The sequence below is a fragment of the Microcaecilia unicolor genome, chromosome 2, assembly GCF_901765095.1.
Source record: "Microcaecilia unicolor chromosome 2, aMicUni1.1, whole genome shotgun sequence".
NCBI classification, from domain to species: Eukaryota; Metazoa; Chordata; class Amphibia; order Gymnophiona; family Siphonopidae; genus Microcaecilia; species Microcaecilia unicolor.
Window position 1 is genome coordinate 57,817,542 of NC_044032.1, and position 20,210 is coordinate 57,837,751.

The 20,210-nt window shown below is 46.0% G+C and overlaps 1 protein-coding gene across 2 annotated transcripts in view; it reads left to right on the plus strand.

Annotated features, from left to right (window-relative positions):
* Positions 1-6,691: 6,691 nt before the first annotated feature.
* The window catches only part of RAB27B (RAB27B, member RAS oncogene family), a 128,100-nt gene continuing 114,581 nt past the window's right edge, over positions 6,692-20,210 (plus strand). Inside the window, exon 1 of one of the 2 annotated variants that reach the window (XM_030192964.1) lies at positions 6,692-6,969. The gene's annotated coding sequence lies outside the window, so the exon portion shown is untranslated. Of the gene's footprint in view, positions 6,970-7,413; positions 7,483-20,210 lie in introns of those variants that run through there. The other variant, XM_030192965.1, reaches the window with a different exon arrangement.

Below are 20,210 nucleotides of genomic sequence, written 5' to 3' on the forward strand. Positions count from 1 at the left end.
AGCACTCATTCAACAACCCAGAATTCATAACCTGACACAGCCCTGTTTCGCCCTGTTAAGGGCTGTATCAGGGGCATAATACCAGTACCTGGTAAGAAAAAAAGTTAAGAGCTAAGAGCACCTAAAAAAAAAAAAAAAAACCCAGGAAGTTTCAGGGCTGTTCCAACTGTCTGCCCAGTAGCCTCCACACAGTCACTATCTCTGTGGGATTTTTGCTAGTATTTTATAAAGACTCCTATGACTCCTGTGTGTCTTCATAAAATAGGGACTTGGATATACTAGATGACCTTCTAAAAAAATTACCCTTTTTATACCTAAGGCAGAATTTCATATTGGGGGAAGGAGTAGGGTTTACACTTTGCAGTGAAAAGCAGAACAGTTAGTTATACCTCTAGAATTTGGTCAACTGCTTTCTAGGTTATTGACAAATGCCATTCATATGCAGCAGTTTCCCTCAAGTACTTACCGTATTTTTCGGACTATAAGACGCACTTTTTCCCCCCAAAATTTGGGAGGAAAATGGGGGGTGCGTCTTATAGTCCGAAGGTAGATTTGGCTGGCTGGCTGGCCGCCCGCCCTCCGAGTTTGGGATCGCCCTCCCCCCAGCCCTGTCACCACTTCTCCCTACTCACGTCACGCGATCTTCCCTGGTGGTCTAGTGACGTCGGGGCAGGAAAGAGCCCCCTCTTTCCTGCCCAGCGCGCTGCTCTCCATCCTCCTGTATGCAGCCTGACGGTCTCGGCGAGATTCAAAATGGCCGCCGAGAATTGAAGTCTCGGTGGCCATTTTGAATCTCGCCGAGACCGTCAGGCTGCATACAGGAGGATGGAGAGCAGCGCGCTGGGCAGGAAAGAGGGGGGCTCTTTCCTGCCCCGACGTCACTAGACCACCAGGGAAGATCGCGTGATGTGAGTAGGGAGAAGTGGTGACAGGGCCGGGGGGAGGGCGATCCCGAACTCGGAGGGAGGGATTTGGACAAGACGCACCGGAGCACCTAGGTTTTAGAGGAGGGAAAAAGGAAAAAATTTTCCTATTTCCCTCCTCTAAAACCTAGGTGCGTCTTATGGTCCGGTGCGTCTTATAGTCCGAAAAATACGGTACTTATTAGGCTTTATTTACTGTGGTTTTGAAAACAATTCACCCAAGGCAGTATTTAGCAAAAATAAGCCACACATAGGAAATAGACAGCAGTAAAAATAGTCAAATAACATTACAAGCAACATTACTAACAATGTCAACACAATACAAATTAAAATATCTTTATAGACAGCATAGGGTACAAGCAGAGGTGGAACACATAGACAAATAAGTTAGTCACCCTTATTTTCTATCTCCTATTATTCTAATTTAAGGAAGAATTGCACATGAAATCACAGAAAGTGCATGAAAATGATCTCAGCTAAAGTAGGAGTGGATAAACAGGTCCTACTACAGTATTTGTAGCTGTTGTTAGTCTTTCTGCATGTGACTAACAAGCCAGTTGTTTCTTCCATTCATCCACTTCCTGAAGCAGAGATAGTTTTGTATTAAATTAAGGTTTTTCTGAAAGTGTTTTCCAGAGTATGTGAGTTACTGTGACGAAGCCTCCTTTGAGACTGTCACATCATGTGATTTTATTTGGAGAGGGTGTGGTTAGGGAATGCTCTTTGGGAGGACCTTAGCAACCTTGTATTCTAGTCCGTTTCATTTAAGGTCCCCCTGTTATTCAGCCAGAAGCGGTCAGTGTTTTTTTAAAATGCTGATTGTCGCCGGCTAAATTATCCCCCAATATTCAGTGCCAGGCCATGTCCTCTAACTGAATATCGGGGATCATTTTGGGCAGCCTGCCTACCTGGAGCTTATGCGGATCTGGCCGAGATTCAGCCAGGGCTGCATATGAGTTATGCGGCCCCAGTTGAATATTGGGCCAGAACAAGCATATCCTTTTTATTTTTTTTCTCATTAAAAAAAGCCCTCGAGCTCTGTCTCACCCACTGCCCGCGCAAATGTCCACTCTTTTCCTCCTTCCCTCCCCCAGCCCGCATTAAGGCCTCCCTGTAAGACCCCCCACCCCCTACATCCATGGTGGTCCAGTGAGGTTGGGGACAGGAGCACAGCCCCCTTGCTCCTGCCCCTTGCAGCACCTCTATAAAATGGCTTCCATGAACTTTCATGGTACCACAAGCTGCCATAAGAGGTCACAACAGCCATTTTACAGAGGCACCACAAGGGGCAGGAGTGAGGGAGCTGTGTGCTCCTGCCCCTAACAACCCTACAGTACCACCAGGGATGTAGGTAAGCCCAGGGTCTTACCTTTACGGGTGGGGGTCGATGTGGGCTGGGGGAGGGGGAGAGGAAGAGGGGGCATTATTGGGTGTGAGGGGGCTCAGGGGCTTTTTTTTTTTTAAAGAAAAACAAAGTTTTATGGATGCTGACCCGATATTCAGAGCCAGAACCCGCACAGCTAAGAAGTCTGGTTCTTTGCAGCAGTGACAGTATTGTCTGTCAGTGTGCATTCTTCAAACATGCAGACTCATTTAAAAATTCTTTTGCCTACATACGATTTTGACAACTACTTGGCTAGATCTTGTGACTCCTGAGGAAGGATTAATAGCTGAAATACAGATCTGTGTCGTCTTGATCTGCAGACTTTTTTATGTTGCACATACTTATTTTTATGATTTACTGTATGAGTCTGGACCTATCAACTTGCTATTTTTATTGTTGTTGATGATTTCATATTGCATAAAGTTTTTAAGTTGGAATCGGATTGGTCTTCCCCCTACTTTCTTCCATTTGATGCAAGACCTTTGTAGTCGTACCAGTGTATAATGCAAATAACATAATCTAGCCCTGTGTCAGGTTTCCCGGCGAACCTCTGGATAGTGAGCCCTTGGACCACTGCCGAGAGGCGGCGGCGGCGGCAGGACAATCACCCAAACACAAGACAAGGCAAAACGGAACTGGAACACAGTGGACTGGAGCAAGACTTCACCTACACTTAGCCACCCTTCACCAGGAGTTAAGCTCCTGGCTGCAAGCGGCCGGCAGGACTTACCGTACAGGACAGGAAGGCGGAACTGTAGGACACAGCAGCCGGCTGACAAACAGCAGGTCACACTAGAAACACGCTGGGGTCCCAAGTAGGCAGCAGGCAGATGAATAGTCCAGAAACAAGCTGGGTCTGGGCAGGCAGCAGGCAGGAGAATAATTCAACAACTAGCCGGGTTTGGGCAGACAGAAGGCAGAATAATAGTCCAGAAACAAGCCGGGTCTGGGCAGGCAGCAGGCAGGAGAATAATCTAGGAGACAAGCAGGGTCAAAGACACAAAAGGAAAAAATAGCACAGACGCACTGCAACAACTCTCACCAAAGGAAACATCTCTGAGGACCTCTGTTGCAAGGCAAACTAGAGACCTACCCAGGTGGTTAATAAAGGCAACGTACAAGGGAGCAGTGCCTTAGCGAGGGTGCCTGACACTCGGGGCAGGTCGCCGCTGCGCACCCCCCCCCCCCCCGGGTGCAGGGCACGGTGCACCCCCCATCCGGAGAGCACCCCCTGAAATGCACCCTTCCCCCCCGAAACGCACCCTTACCTTGCAGCGGAGGGCAGGCGGGAGGGCCGATCCGCCCCCAGTGCACGTCACTGGGAGCTGCGTCGGCTCTGCTGCTTCCCTGCTTTTTCTGCCCCGGAACAGGAAGTAACCTGTTCCGGGGCAGAAACAGCAGGGAACCAGCGAGCCGACACCTCCCCAATGGCGTGCACCCTGGGCGGACCGCCCCACCGCCCCCCTTCCTACGCCACTGCAAGGGAGTTCACTAAGTACGGGTACTGCTTGGTTCCAAAAAACTCCCAAAACACTCTGGAAGGCTGGAAGATCCGGACCGGATCAGCATATCTTCTGGAACATGGGAAACGGTAAGCCATCAGTTCCCAGCACCGGCCAGGTTTAACCACTGGGGGCCGAGGTGTCTGTAAGCAAGGAACCTGGGCACAACCGTGACACCCTGATATTTTCATGGTGCAAACCACTGTGGCAAGACTTTGCCTTTTCAGTGTATGGCAAGAGACAATAAATCTATGATGAACAACAAAAAATGAGCACAATTTTATTACAATAAACTACAACACTCATTCAATAACCTACAAATCATAACCTAACATAGCCATGTTTCACCACAGTATAGGACTGTGTCAGGGGTGTAACACCAATACATGGTGAGGAAACGGTTATGGGCCAAAAGCACCTACAAAAATACAAAACAAAACAAAAATGAAGTTTTCAGGGCAAGTCAAAATGTCTCCTCCAGAAGGCATAGTGTTATAATCAGAGTCTTTTGTAAATTACCTTTGTGACTTGCAGGAGTGGAGGGTATCTGCCAGCCCATCCAGCAGCAGCAACTTTATAACATAGTAACATAGTAACATCGTAGATGACGGCAGAAAAAGACCTGCACGGTCCATCCAGTCTGCCCAACAAGATAACTCATATTTGCAGCTTTTTGTGTATACCCTACTTTGATTTGTACCTGTGCTCTTCAAGGCACAGACCGTATAAGTCTGCCCAGCACTATCCCCGCCTCCCAACCACCAGCCCCACCTCCCAGCCACCGGCTCTGGCACAGGCACAGACCGTATAAGTCTGCCCAGCACTATCCTCACCTCCCAACCACCAGCTCTGGCACAGACCTTATAAGTCTGCCCAGCACTATCCCCGCCTCCCAACCACCAGCCCCACCTCCCAACCACCGGCTCTGGCACAGGCACAGACCGTATAAGTCTGCCCAGCACTATCCTCACCTCCCAACCACCAGCCCTGCCTCCCAACCACCGGCTCTGGCACAGACCGTACAAGTCTGTCCAGCACTATCCCCGCCTCCCAACCACCAGTCCCGCTTCCCACCACCGGCTCTGGCACAGACCGTATAAGTCTGCCCAGCCCTATCCCCGCCTCCCAACCACCAGCCCCGCCTCCCGATCTTGACTAAGCTCCTGAGGATCCATTCCTTCGGCACCGGATTCCTTTATGCTTATCCCACGCATGTTTGAATTCCGTTACCGTTTTCATTTCCACCACCTCCTGCGGGAGGGCATTCCAAGCATCCACTACTCTCTCCGTGAAAAAATACTTCTATAAGCTTCTCATAGAAAAAATCATCCTTCTCTGATCCATGTGTGCAGCCTTTTAAAATGAATGCTTCCTACAGAATTAAGGCTTTATTGAACCTCACCCCCCTCAGCATCAAGAAGTTCTCTCATCTTTCCTCCCCCCCGAACACCCTGATTGTATCAAGAACATTTCCTCCTCCCCTGACTAGATCAGTAACATATCCCTCGTTCTTCTGAACCCACCTGATACATTAAAAAAAAAAAAAACATTTTGCCCTCCTCTGAACCCCAAAATAGCATCGGAAACATATCCCTTCCAACAAAAGCATAATAGTCTGCCTTGAACCTCCCAATACCCTATGAGAAAGGCATTGCAGTGGCGTAGCCACAGGTGGGCCTGGGTGGTCTGGGCCCACCCACTTAGGGCTCAGGCCCACCCCAACAGTAGCACACGTTTAGTGGTAGCTGTGGGATCCCAAGCTCGGCCAGCTGAAGACTTCCTCCAGACGGTAACGAAAACGCTGCTATCCATGATACCGGCACCTGCGTATGTCCAGTTTTCAGCACATGCCTGCTGCAGACTGCCAAGGTGGAAAGAAGCGTTTTCCCACCAGCTGAGATATTTTTTGGGTGGTGGTTGGGGGGGGGAGGGGAGAAAACAATTGGTGCCCACCCACTTCATCCCTAGGCCCACCCAAAATCTGTTGTGTGGCTACGCCCCTGAGGCATAGTAACATCCCTCTGAACCTCTCCATGCCCTCTGACAAAGGATCCCCTCTGATGATGACTCCCACCCTGACCCTCCTTGGGTCTTACCAAGGGACTCCCTCCTGCCTAGGGGGCGGGGAGGCAGAAGTGATCCCTGGTATATCCTGCCTCCCTTATGCTGGGTTCAAAATGGTAGCAGTTATCTACCAGTGACTGGCTAGGTGTGTCATAGGGATTTTTTTTTTTAAATAAAGAGGCTAAACAAGTCCTGGCTTCCAACATAGATTAAAATAGACAGGATGATACTCACATTTAGATGGCATTTTCTATTGTCAAAATCAAGTGGCTACCTAAACCAACAGCTTCCTGCCTGCATCACGTTTGTTTAAATTCCCATACTGCCTTTGGGAGGTGCTGGGAGAAGCTGTGCAGTATTACAGGATACAGTTCTCCACTTAACCCTTTAGTGTCCAATGTTCCCGTAATAAGCCATATGGCAACAGATTGATGGGAACATTGGACACAGAGAACGCAAATATTGTACTATTGTGTTACCTGAGCGACAAATTCAAGGGTTTACCAAACAGAAAATGTTACATTGAAAGATGTACAACTACAGATTTGCACAGCTGCCCTTCAAAATAAATCACTCTCTGATGGAAATATAAAATCACAACACATCGATAAAGGATAACAAGACAGGTGACAATTAATTGCAAAGGAATGTCCGTATTACTGGTATTAAGGCAAGCATGTTTTTTTTTTTTTTCAATCTCCCCTCTTTGTTTAAGATATATAAGCACTGGCTCTGTAAAAACAGCTTGTTGATCGCCTCAAATAAGGCAGTTGGACCACTTTAGCAAACCGAGCAGAGGATTAGTGGCATCGAGCTGTTGGAACGTTAGCAACACTTTTTCATTTCATGCGTGGGCTTTTTAACCACGAGCAGAATGAATACGTATTTCGAAGGCAGTTGAGTCACAAGAAAGGCTTGCCGGAGGTGAGTTCCTCATATCCGTGTTGAGGCTTTCTCTCCAGGCACGCCTTCTTTACATACAAGCCTCGCAGATAGTGCTGTATATCTTGGCTCTGGGGTGGTGCTCGAACAGCCTCCAACACACATTGACTGATTGCACTGCAGCAGGAAAACAGCCAGTCGCGGAGAATAAACTGTAAGTTTTTATTCACTTTAGCGATCGAATCCTCTTTTGATTTTAGTGAAAGGGGGTGGGGGGAGGTCTTCTGTTGAGAAGCCTAGTGTCAGATTTCAGAGCTTCAAAGGCCTCTTTCTGCTGCAAGGGGGGAGAAGAAATAACTTGGGTGTGCATGTCAAAGAGGAGAAGGTGTGTTTTCATTTCTGGACTCGCATCCAAGCAGCGTGAGGAACTGTTTAACGACAGGGAGACCCGTAGGCCTCTCGGAAAGTTACTTTATGACCTCCCTGGCTTTTATGGGCACTTCCAAATGTGGGCACGTCGGAAAAATACTCTGCAAAAAGTTTTAGAAAAGCAGGAACTCCGTTTTCAGGGATGCAAAGTTGTGTTTGTTATATATGAAACTTGAGCTGCAAGTTGCAGGTTAACAGTGGGATTGTTTGCCAGAACATATGCTGACAGCTGGTTCACCTGTTTTGAGCTGCGAAAGTTTGCAGAAATTGGACACGTCTGTACACAATGTACAGTAAGGTAAAGGGAGCGTTAGCACATGGTATAAAGAATTGCATGTGGTTGTTTCTTGTCCTTTTTCTGCAAATTGCGACCCTATGGGTAAACTACTTCTGGTCTGTTTGAGGGATTCTAGTAGTTATCTTCAAAACCTCTCGTCTGGGCTTGAATATTGTCAGGTCTCTTGGTAAGTTTTGTTGCTTAATAATCTCAAACTCGAATGTCTTTCTGTATCAAAATAGCAATCAAACTGTTACTGATCTGTTAAAATTGAAACAAAACTGTTTCAGGGCAAAATCAATCTGAAACGCCAGCAACAGAAGAGCAAAAAGAAATATCCAGTTCATTTATCATCACAGGTTATGTTTTATTTATTTATTGGTATTTATTGACTGCTTTTAAGAGGAGATTCACTTAAGGTGGTATACAGCAGGTAAAGCTTGACATTAACATTTGCGATTTATGTTAACAGCATTAAAATAGTAAAATGAAGAAATATAACAATAAATGAGTTAAACTTGGAGTTAGGCAAACTAAACCCTTCTTTAGGAACAGTGGCGATCCTAGGTCGGCTGCCACCCGGGGCGGATCGCTGCTGCGACCCCCCCGTGGGTGCAGCGGCGTCCGTCCCCCCAGGGTGCAGCACGACCCCCCCCCCCCCCCGGTGCAATGACACCCCCTCCCCGGCGCATCAAGCCCCCCCCCCCCCAGGTGCATTCTTGACTGCTGGAGGGTGCAGAGAGCAGGCGCACGCTGTCGGCTCCGCTTGTTCCCTGCTCCCTCTGTCCCGGAACAGGAGCTGACAGGCGCACGGTTGCTCTCTGCACCCTCCAGCAGTGTGCACCCGGGGTGGACCTCCCCGACCTCCCCCACCGCCCTGCCCTTCCTACGCCGCTGCTTAGGAATAGCATGTTAGTGTAAGAACTATACATGTTAAAATAGTATATAGAACAGTTATCCAACAGAGTAGAGGAGTGGCCTGTGTTTAGAGCACTGGTCTTGACATCTAGAGGTTCCTGGTTCAAATCCCACTGCTGTTCCTTGTGATCTTGGGCAAGTCATTTAACCCTCCATCAGGGCCGCTGAGAGGGGGGGTGCTAAATTCTCCAGGCCCGGGACTCCAAGGAGGGCCCAGCACCAGGGTATCTCACCCTCTCCTGCTCCCAGGCCGCCGGCCCCACGCTCCTTAGTCTCCACCTACCTACCCTCAGCTCCCTTCTGTCTGCCATCCGACCACCTTCATTAAAAAAAAAAATCTCGAAATCGGCAGCGCAGCGCCTTCTGTGTGTAAGCGGCAGATCGCCTCGGGCGAGCCTTCCCTCACTGTGTCCCGCCCTCACAGAAATAAGAAGTAAACATTTCCCTTAGACTGTGAGTCCTCCAGGGACAGAGAAATACCAAGTGAATCTGAATGTAACTCACCTTGAGCTACTGCTGAAAAACAGTGTGAGCAAAATCCAAATAAATAAAATAAATATGATAAATGTCTGGAGAATGTAGGTGATATATCATAATAGCATGGAAGAGCATTCATATAACACAGATGTGAAACTTACAATATCATCACAATACAAATGAAACCTCTTAGTAAGCAACACATTAGAAAATTCTTATACATAGATAACATGCTCACGATGTTGGCAGCAATACAAGTGGAACAACTTAAGAGGCTCAGATTAGGACATTTAGGGGGTCTTTTACAAAGGCAGGCTAGTGGTTTTAGTGCACGCTAATGAATAGCGCGCAATAAACGCTAGAGATGCCCATAGAAATATATGAGCGGCTCTAAGATTTAGCACGTTTACTTGTAGTACATGCTAGTGCTCCTTTGTGAAAGGACCCCTTAGGCATGTTTGTATGAATTTATATTGACAGTTTCAGAAATTTGTAGCGAAAAAAAAAGAGGCTGCAGGTATGCATATCAATGATACAGTTGAAGTTGGTTTTAATTCCTGTTGTTTTTTTTCTGGTAGGCAGGTTTTAATTTAATTTTAATTTAATTGTTTCTTCTGGGGGAAAAAGTCAGTTGTTTCATTTAGTTTTTGGCAGCAATTCTTAAATTGTTTTATGCTAATGAAGAATGCAACGGCAACGCCTTCAAATTCTCTCCTTATGTTGTCTGTATGCAGTGTCTAAGTATCCGTATGAAATCTGGTTATGTACTGTCATCAGATGAAGGGGCTCCAGGATTTCTTTTTGGTAGATGGTTTATTTGGTCCTTATCTTCAGCCCCGCCCCCCAAGCTCTCTCACTGCCCATGCTGTGTTGGTCAATTCATTGGTGGGGGCCATGGCCCATGTACCTGCTCCCCCCCCCCCACCATTCTGTTGCCTATAGGATAGTGCTTCTAATAGGAAAGTTTGGAGGTGTGTAACAAGGACAGAAATGTGTTCATCAGGGACGTAGCCAGACAGCCAATTTTGGGTGGGCCTGAGCTCAAAATGGATGGGCACAGAATTCAGCCCATCCTGCCCCCCCCCCCCCCCCCCCACTGTGCTCGCCACATTCTGCCTCTCTCCCTACCCTCAAACGCAAAATATTAAATACCTGAGCTGGTGGGGATCCGTAAACTGCACCAGCTGATCATTTCTTCCTCCTCGGGTAGCCGGTGCTGTTCCAAACAGCAGCTGACAGCACTTGACTTGAGCTGACGCCACTGACAGTATTCCGTACATGCTCAGTGCTTCTGCCTGGTGAAAACTGAGCCTGTGCAGAGGGGCCAGTGTGTGGTGCCAGCTCCCGCTTGGAAAGGCATTGGCTGCTTGAGGAGGAAATCTTTAGCTGGTGGGTGGGCCAGAGTACAAATTGGGTGGGCCACAGCCCACCCAGGCCCACCTGTAGCTACGCCACTGGTGTTCATGTTCTGAGGCCAACGTAATAAAGTGCAGTAGGATTAGTGCACAGCTTAGCATGGGTGTGCACTAATTTTCTGTGCTGTTAAAGCCCCTCCCCCCCATGCAGAGGAGTTAAGCTTCAGAGAAAACTGTAAATAGTTGCATAGATATCCATACACTGCTCATTTAAATCCATTGGTAAAGAAAGCATTAGCTATTTACCACACCCACAACTAATGCCTGTTTTTCTAATGCTGAGGATTTCATGCACAGTCTAAGGAGGAGTAAAAAAAAACTAAGCTTACTGTGGGATGCCAGTTTCTTGTGCCAGACTAAACTACCCACAACTCTTTTCTTGTTTTTCTTGAAGAGGATAAATGGATATTCTATTGACAAATACAATGGCAGAGGAGATAAGGAACTGAGGCGATCATGTCACTGAATGTAGAATTACGGACGAGGTGCCGTGGCTGAAAAATGGTGGGCAGTGAGCTTGATTCCAGAAACTTACGTACTGATATACCAGTATTTATACATATACATTTAGCATTCCAGATATACATCCCAGATATAATCATGTATGTACATGCAATGCTTTTGCAGATCCCAGTACAATGGCTGCTGCTAATGCACATTCAGCACTCTAGAATTAACATGCACTCCCATATTATTTGCATACAACTTGTTTACTGCATCACATGTAAAATCTGTGTTAGGCATGCATCTGAAAACTTGTTCTAGACTGCAGCACAACTTAGTACACTTACCAGCTTATTTTCGAAAGAGAAAGACACCCATATTTCAACCCAAATCGGGAGATGGGCGCCTTTCTCTCATGGGCGCCCAAATCGGTATAATCGAAAGCCGATTTTGGGCACCTCCAACTGCAGTCTGTCGCGGGAATGAACAAAGTTGATGGGGGCATGTCGGAGGCGTGGTGAAGGCGGGACCGAAGAGAGATGGACGTACTCGGCCGATAATGGAAAAAAGAAGGGAGCCAGAAGCGAGAATTTGGGTCACTTTTTTGGACCCTTTTTTTTCACGAACAAGTCCCCAAAAAGTGCCCCAACTGCCCAGATGACCCCCCTGACTCCCCCAGTGGTCACTAACCCCCTCCCACCAAAAAAAAAGAACTTTAAAAACTTTTTTTCCAGCCTGTATGCCAGCCAGCCTCAAATGTCATACCCAGCTCCATCACAGCAGTATACAGGTCCCTGGAGCAGTTGTTAGTGGGTGCAGTGGACTTCAGGCAGGTGGACCCAGGCCCATCCCCCCCTACCTGTTACACTTGTGGTGGTAAATGGGAGCGCTCCAAACCGCCCCCAAAACCCACTGTACCCACATCTAGGTGCCCCCCTTCAGCCATAAGTGCTATGGTAATGGTGTAGATTTGTGGGCAGTGAGTTTTAGGGGGGATTTGGGGGGGCTCAGCACCCAAGGTAAGGGAGCTATAGACTTGGGAAGTATTTTTTTTTTAATTGTTACAAGTGCCCCCTAGGGTGCCCGGTTGGTGTCCTGGCATGTGAGGGGGACCAGTGCACTATGAATCCTGGCCCCTCCCACGACCAAATGCCTTGGATTTGTTCGTTTTTGAGCTGAGCACCTTCGGTTTCCATTATCGCTGAAAACCGATACCGCCCAGCTCAAATCCGCCCAAATGTGGTGCATTTGCCCGGCACAAACCGTATTATCGAAACAAAAGATGGACGGCCATCTTTTTCAAAAATACGGTCTGTCCTGCCCCTTCGTGTACCCGTCCTTGGAGATAGGCGCCCATGAAGATGGGCGTTCGCGTTCGATTATGTCACTACACTAATGTACGCTTTCTAGGCTAAAACAGTCATGTGCACATTCAGGCTGAAGTTTCAATGAGGGCCTGATTTGTTAAGGGTTTTGATCAAGTCTGATGAAGAGACCATGATGAATCTGGCCTTAAAAAATAATCAATGATAAGAGCTGGAACTTGTTGCCTCATGTACTGAAGCATAAATTGACTTCAAAAAGGTGCACTTCATGTGAAAAAGTTTATTATTTTATTTATTAGGATTTATTTACTGCCTTTTTGAAAGAATTCACTCAAGGCGGTGTACAGTAAGAATAAATCAAACATAAGCAACAGACAATTACAGCAGTAAAAATATTAATAACAATAACAATAGAGGCTGTTCACCTTGGAGACCTGCTGCGGATATGGGTACGGCCCGGCACAAGATACCTGGAAATATGCAATGATCCCACATTTCAGGTATTTGGTGCCATTTTTCATTCAAAGTGCATTGGGGGGGGGGGGGGCACTTAATAAAGTACACTTTGCGGGAATAACATTTCCCATTAAAATCTATTTCATGCAAAAATGTATCTATATTATGTAAAGCAGCTTTTTAATAAGTAGAAAGCTCTACCTGGGATGACGTTTGCCGTAGGATAAGTTTGAAATTGGCGACTTTTCCAAAGACCCCAGAAGCAGGTTTGTTGACTGAAACGCTAGAGTTTTAAAGTGGGTGCCAGGTGTCCGAGTTTCAAGCCAGCGCTGTTTCTGCTTGTGCAGCTAAGTAGTCGCTTTTTCCTACATATCATTTAGATTTTTTTATTGTTACTTTTTAGATTGAGAGATTTTGTGATACATGGAAATTAAGGTTTCAAATAGTTTTTTGTCCCATTCATAGGTTCTTGGACTATGGCTACAAGCGGTCGATTACACACAGTAGGCCTGGGATTTGAAATAGCTGTGCGCTATACGACATCCAATGGCCTTGTCTCTGGTTCATATTTAAGGCTTCCATGTCCTCCCTTCCTCCTTTATAAGAATGCCACGTTAACATTACTTCTTTTTTCTGCTTATTATCCTTGTGGAGTGTGTTTATGTTTGTTTGTTTTTTCCCTTGCTTGAAATTGAAGCAGCTTTTTAATGCCAAAAACAGTAAAGATGAACAAATGTGAAAGAACAGGCCAAGAAAAATAACTATCGCTGGATGTTTCCCTAGCTAACGAAAAAAGTTGCTTCCTTCGAGTGGCAACAGTAGAATTTAAAGTGCCTATAGAGTATAAATGAGAAGCCCCCAGCTGTCCCTTTTAAATCCTACCACCACCATGCAAAGGGTGCGACTTTATTTTTCAGGTTTTCTTCAATTCTTAGAAAACCCCTTTAGATGTATACCCCATATGAAACCACTGTAATCAAAGGATCTGTGTGTAATATATTTTTTCAAAATGGTGTGAAACTCTTTTCCCATAGACTGAAAGTAGAAGTGTCCTCTTAGTACATCTCTCCTAAAGCACACTAATTAATTTCAGGATCTTGGTTTGATTAGTTGTATTATTATAGTAAAGTAATGCTTAACATACTGTGAGCCTGGGGAAGTAAATAACTGTTCAAGGCTTTTGTATGTTAGCACCTGGAAAACAATTCATAATGCAACAAGCAAAAAGTAAAGCACAGCACAGGAAAAGTTATGAAATCAAACAGGTGCATACAAATTGGAAGGAAAAGCCTCAAAGTCGCTGAAACCTTGGTAGATAATACAGAGCAATATAGATCTAAGCAGATCTCAGCTTCATCATAGGCAAAAACCTTCCAGCACCACCAGTCAAGTGCTATGCAAAACCCCAAATATGTAGTGCTTAAACGTGTATAACATCAAAAAGTAACTTATCTTAAATACAACTTCAGTTGGGTAGATAATGATATTAACTTGCCCCCGGGCCAACGATGGCCAGCGTTTTTCAAAAACTGCATCAGTGTCCAGTTGGCAAGTATGTTTGACATCAGAATAGCCACCTAGTCATGCAAAAGTTGAGATCTGTTTATATCGCTCTGTATCATCTACCAAGGTTTGAGCAACTTTGAGGCTTTTCCTTCCAATCTGTATGCACTTTTGTTTGATTTCATAACGTTTCCTGTGGATTACTTTTGGCTTTTGTTTTTGCTTGTTGCGTTGGTTGTTCCATGACCCCTCCATTTTCTATAGTTGAAACAATTCATAATGCCCAGTTTTGCATATAGGATTAGAGCAACTTCAAATCTGGAGAAAACCTGATCAGCAAAACACTCTTTCTTTAGAATGTACATTGAATAGTTGTTCTGAAAAAAATAGGATAATTCAAATGTCATTATTATTTTGTGCCTTTGAAATCACTATCCTCATGCCCAAATTTCCAACTAGTGCACAGCTTTGGGTGCACAACTTATAGAATAGTGCCGGTTGCGTGCTTAACTTACGCTCTGTTCTATAATGGCAATTTCATGTACAATTGCTTATAGAATTGGCATTTCACACCCATATTTTGCATGCCTAATATTTATCACTCTTTCTTGAATCTATCTCTAAGTGTAAATGGCTCGACTGTGGAATATAGAAGATTCCTTTTAGTTGATGACTTGATGTACTGAAATCCAAATACTCTATATACAGTTTCCAAGTTTTAACACTGGGGATCAGATGCAAAAAAAGCCCCCGGAAAGAACTGCCCGCTATTTCAACCCCAGTAAAAATTACCAATGTGGAAATAGCGGGCAAACGTAATTGCATGCAAATGAGCTGCACAGACCTTTACCTTGCAGCTTGGTTAGGAAAAGCACCAGGGCAATCAGTAAGCACAGTTTCAGTGCACACGGCTTTCATACGTGCAACAAACTTATATGTGCTTGCATGAAAGCAGCATGTAGAAGTAAACTTTTGCTGGGTGATTTGGCACTTCCCTTCTCCTTATTCCCAGTGACTGGGATGTGCCTGAGTTGGGGGAGGTTGTTGCCAGGCTTGGCGCTCTGTTGCTTATCTTCATTTTCCATGTTTCTTCCCAACCTGAGCCCTGGTGAAGAACGCCTGAAGCTGGGGGTCGGATTTTCTTTCATGAGCCACTTTTGCACGGGAAATGAGGGAGTGGTGTGGGAAAGAAAAGGACACAGCAGCCCCTGCTTGGATGCAGGGTATAGGAAGCACCGGGGATCCATCCCACCCAGGCCTGTAAAAACTAGAAGGGCTGGAAAATGCCAAAAACATCCCAACATGATTTATAATCCTAAACTGTTCAGAGGCTGTTCACATCCGGCTACAGGAGGGCAACCTGTCGGCAGGAATTGTGCTGGTTGAAGGCACTTCTCATTGGCAGAAGATGATCATTGAACACACTGATGACCCTGTAGAAGTCTGCTGTCAAGAAGTGAGCAAAAAAGTGGAAGAAAATTCTGCCTAATAGCCATGACTGCTCTGCTGAGAAGCTGCTGTCATCGTACTACTGCACCAGAACTCCCATAAAATTTCTGCAAAATGTAGGTGGTCCCTTCTTTTCATTGCTCATAAATTGCTGTGCATCCCATGGAATGCACATCTAAATACTAATCAGCTCATTTGCATGTATTTCCATGTGATTCTCGTTGGCTGCCACTGTGTACAGAAAACGGTTAGCAGAGCCCCTTTGTGCATCTCCCACTGAATAACATGCTCACTAAGCCATCTGGAACCGGTCTAAAAAGCACGTTGCTGGTCTGGTAGACTTTCAGGCTCATTTTTGAAAGAGAAGGACGCCCATCTTTCGACACAAATCGGAAGATGGGCATCCTTCTCCCAGGGTCGTCCAAATCGATATAATCGAAAGCCAATTTTGGACGTTCCTAACTGCACAATGTCGCAGGGATGGCCAAAGGTCAAGGGGACGCATTTGAGGTGTAGCGAAGGTGGAACTTGGGCATGCCTAACACATGGATGTCCTCGACCCATAATGGAAAAAAAAGGGCATCCCTGACAAGCATTTGGATGACTTTACCTGGTCGTGTTTTTCTTATGACAAAGGTGCCCGAAATGACCAGATGACCTCCCCGTACTCCCCCAGTGATCACTAACCTCCTCCTACCTCAAAAAATATCTTTAAAAATATTTTTTGCCAGCCTCTATGCCAGACCACTGGAGAGAATCGGGGATGACCTCCCTGTACTCCCCCAGTGGTCACTAGCCCCCTCCTAGCCTCAAAAAAATATCTTTCAAAATATTGATTGCCAGCCTCAGATGTCATACTCAGGTCCATGACAGCAGTATGCAAGTCCCTGGAGCAGTTTTAGTGGGTACTGCAGTGCACTTCAGGCAGGCGGACCCAGGCCCATCCCCCCCTACCTGTTACGTTTGTGGAGGAAACAGCGAGCCCTCCAAAACCCACCAGAAACCCATGTTACCCATACCTAGGTGCCCCCCTTCACCTGTAAGGGCTATGGTAGTGGTGTACAGTTGTGGGGAGTGAGTGTTATGGGGCTCAGCACACTTGGGAGCAATTTATGAAGTCCACTGCAGTGCCCCCCTAGGGTGCCCGGTTGGTGTCCTGGCATGTCAGGGGGACCAGTGCACTACAAATGCTGGCTCCTCCCATGACCAAATGGCTTGCATTTGGTTGTTTCTGTGATGGGCGTCCTTGGTTTCCATTATCGCCGAAAATCAGAAACGACCAAGTCTAGGGACGACCAAAATTTCAAGATTTGGGCATCCCCGACGGATGGACATCCATCTTGTTTTGATAATACAGGTTTCCCTGTCCCTCCATTGGGACGTTTTATGAGGTCGTCCCCCTCAACAAAACTTGGGCATCCCTTTCGATTATGTCCCTCTTTGTGTATCAGTCCCTAAGACCTGGGATACTAGTGCCTGATTTATTGTATTAGAAACAGGCTGTTCATGTGGAGGGTAACTATATAAGACCTCATGCTTCACCTAGACAGGATCTTATTGCTGGGGAGCAGCCGGCTGTTTTGGTACATGTAGGAAAATATGGGTGTGGGAGGGAGGTTCTGGAAGCCAAATTTAGGCTCTTAGGTAGAAAGCTGAAGTCCGTATCCTCCAGGGTTGCATTTTCAGAAATGCTTCCCATTCCACGCGCAGGACCCAAAAGGCAGGCAGAGCTCTAAAGCTGAGACGATGGTGCAGGGATGAGGGATTTTGATTTGTTAGGAACTGGGCAACATTCTGGGAAAGGGTGAGAATGTTCCGAAAGGATGGGCTCTACCTTAACCGGGATTGAACCAGTCTGCGGTTGCTAACTTTTAAAAAGGAGATAGAGCAGCTTTTAAACTAGAATGGAGGTGGGGGAGCCAACAGTCACCCCGAAGTGCATGGTTCGGTGTGGAGTATCCTTGAAGGATACTATTGAAACAGGACATTTAGGAAATCCCAGTAGAGAAGTTTAAACAATGCTGAAAGTATGCTAGGTGTGCTTAATGAGAGAACAGGATAATGGATGCACATTAATCCCTTCAACTTCTAAGCAGCTTGTAGATCAAAGGAAAAAAACACAATTTGAAGTGCCTGTATACAAATACTAGAAGCCTAAAAAATAAGATGGGAGAGTTAAGAGTATATACAGTGGTGTGCTGGTAAATGTTTAACAACAGGCTCTCTCCCCGGTCCACCTCGCCCCCCCCCCCCCCAAATTGCAGAGCTGTCTATAGCCAGGGAGAGAGCCGGGGTGGGGGGGGGGGGGCAATGCATTACTCTGTCCAGGAAAAAAAAATTAAATGCGCCCAGGTTCCAATCCAATTCAGGTTTAATGTGGGATAAAATGCCATAAATAAGTAAATAAAAATAAACTTTTAACATTGAGAACCTGATTCTCATAACATGATGCCTGTTTTAGAAGCCCTTTACCAGGAAAAAAAAAATAATCTCTGCCGTATACCCAAAATGACACAAACCAAATTAGCATACAGACCAGGAATTAGGAGAACAGACAGTCTTGCCAACTCTGAAAAATAATGTGTTATCAAAATCTCAGAACCTAACAAACAGATCCCTGTTCAGACACTTGGCCTGGCAGTCATACATGCAGAACAGAGAAAGCCCCTATTCAAATTCTTCAAAAATTAACCTGAAATCCTAAGAAGTTAGACTCTGCATGCAGCACAATACCAGAAAAACAGAAAGAAACACGTTGCTATACAGTGCAAAATATGATAGCAGATGTAAATTCTCAAAGTGGACATATTACAAACACTAAAATGAAAATAGTTTTTTCTACCTTTGTTGTCTGGTGACTGTTTTTCTGATCATGTATTGCAAAATATCACAGATGCACATTTCCAAAAGCTGACATATTCCAATTAATAAATTCTGAATAAAATACTTTTTTCTACCTTTGTTGTCTGATCATTTAGTTTTTCTATTCTCTTTGGTCCCAGTGTCTTCTCTTTTATGCAGTGTCTTCTTTCCGTTTGATATTTTTTCTCTCACCATGTCCACCACCCTCCTGTGTCCTGTGTACCATCTGTAGCCCTGTTCCTATCCTTTCTCCAGTTTCAGCATCTGCCTTCAAAGTTTTCCGATCCAGCCCTTAAATTCAGCAATTTCCCCTCCATCCATATCCAGCATTTCTCCTCACTCCCCTCCATCCATGTGCATCTACTTTCCTCCCCTCCTCTACATCCATGTCCAGCATTTCTCCTCTCTCCCTTCCCCTCCATCTATGTGCATCTCCTTCCTTTGTCTTTCCTTTCCTTCATTCCTGCCCAACATTTCTCCTGTCTCCCCTGCCCTCCCCTCCATGTCCAGCAATTTCTCCTCTCTCCCTGGGTCCTGACCTCCCATCCATGTCCATCCTTGTCCATCGATGCTCCTCTCTCCCCTTCACTCCTCCATCCATCCATATCCAGCAATTCTCTCTCCCCTGCCCTCCCCTCCATGTCCAGCAATTTCTCCTCTCTCCCTGGGCCCTGTCCTCCCATCCTTGTCCATCAATGCTCATCTCTCCCCTTCCCTCCACCATCTATCCATATCGAGCAGTTCTCCTCCCTCCCCCCCCTCCATGTCCAGCAATTAATCCTCTCTCCCTGGGGCCTGTCCTCCCATCCATGTCCATTGATCAATGCTCCTCTCTCCCCATCCCTCCCGCTCCCATGTCCACCTTCCCGCCCTCTTCTCCTAGTATTTATATTTACCTTTGTTTCAGCAGCTGCGCAGCGTCAGTGAAAGCGCTGTCTGACATCTCTCCACCAGCCTTCCCTTCGCTTGTTCCTTCCCTCAGTGCCCCGCCTTCTTCTGATGTAATTTCCGCGCAGCGTCAGTGAAAGCGCTGTCCGACATCTCTCCACCAGCCTTCCCTTCGCTTGTTCCTTCCCTCAGTGCCCCGCCTTCTTCTGACGTAATTTCCTCGAGGGCGGGACACTGAGATTGAAGAATGAGCGAAGGGAAGGTTAGAGACGTCGGGCAGTGCTTTCACTGACGCTGCGCAGCTGCTGCGACATCAGAGCAAGGTAAATGTAAATACCGGAGCATCGGGATGGAGCGGAGGAGGCTGACTGAGGCGCGCCACGCGAGGCCCTATGCGGCTGCCTCGGTCGCCTCGGCCTAAGATCGGCCCTGAGTTCCTGATTACTGCGGATCCAGAATTTGTGAGTGTTATCATCTTGTCAGGTTCAATTGCTCCTCAGTGCCTGGTAGTGCTTGGGAGTTAGGTATCCTAATAACTTCAGGATTAGGTAATAGTGTTTGTTATCTTTAACTCCCTTGACAGGTACTTAAAATACTTTACCATCATTTCTGTATAATACATTATCTGATTACGTTAGCTAATTGCTGTCAGTATCGTCCAATAAACAGTTTTTCTATTTTTATAATAACATCTGAGACTTGTGTCTGTTTCTCTCAGTATTTATACTTTAGGATTATTTCATGAACTGGATTGCGAGTAGGAAGTTATGATCTAATTTTAAGAGTGCTAAGTTACCATTATTTGTTTATTTATACTTCTCACTCATTGCCCCGGTCCTCTCCTGAGGTCTGCTAACTGTGATTTGTCCCCACAAAAGCATATTCAAGAAGTAAGAATTAAAATAAAAAAAAATTGGTAATTTTTCCCCTACTGGTTTGTGGAAGATGCTCATTTTACCTTTGCCTTTGTTACAGATAGATTTGTGCATCCAGTTACCAATGGAACATATTT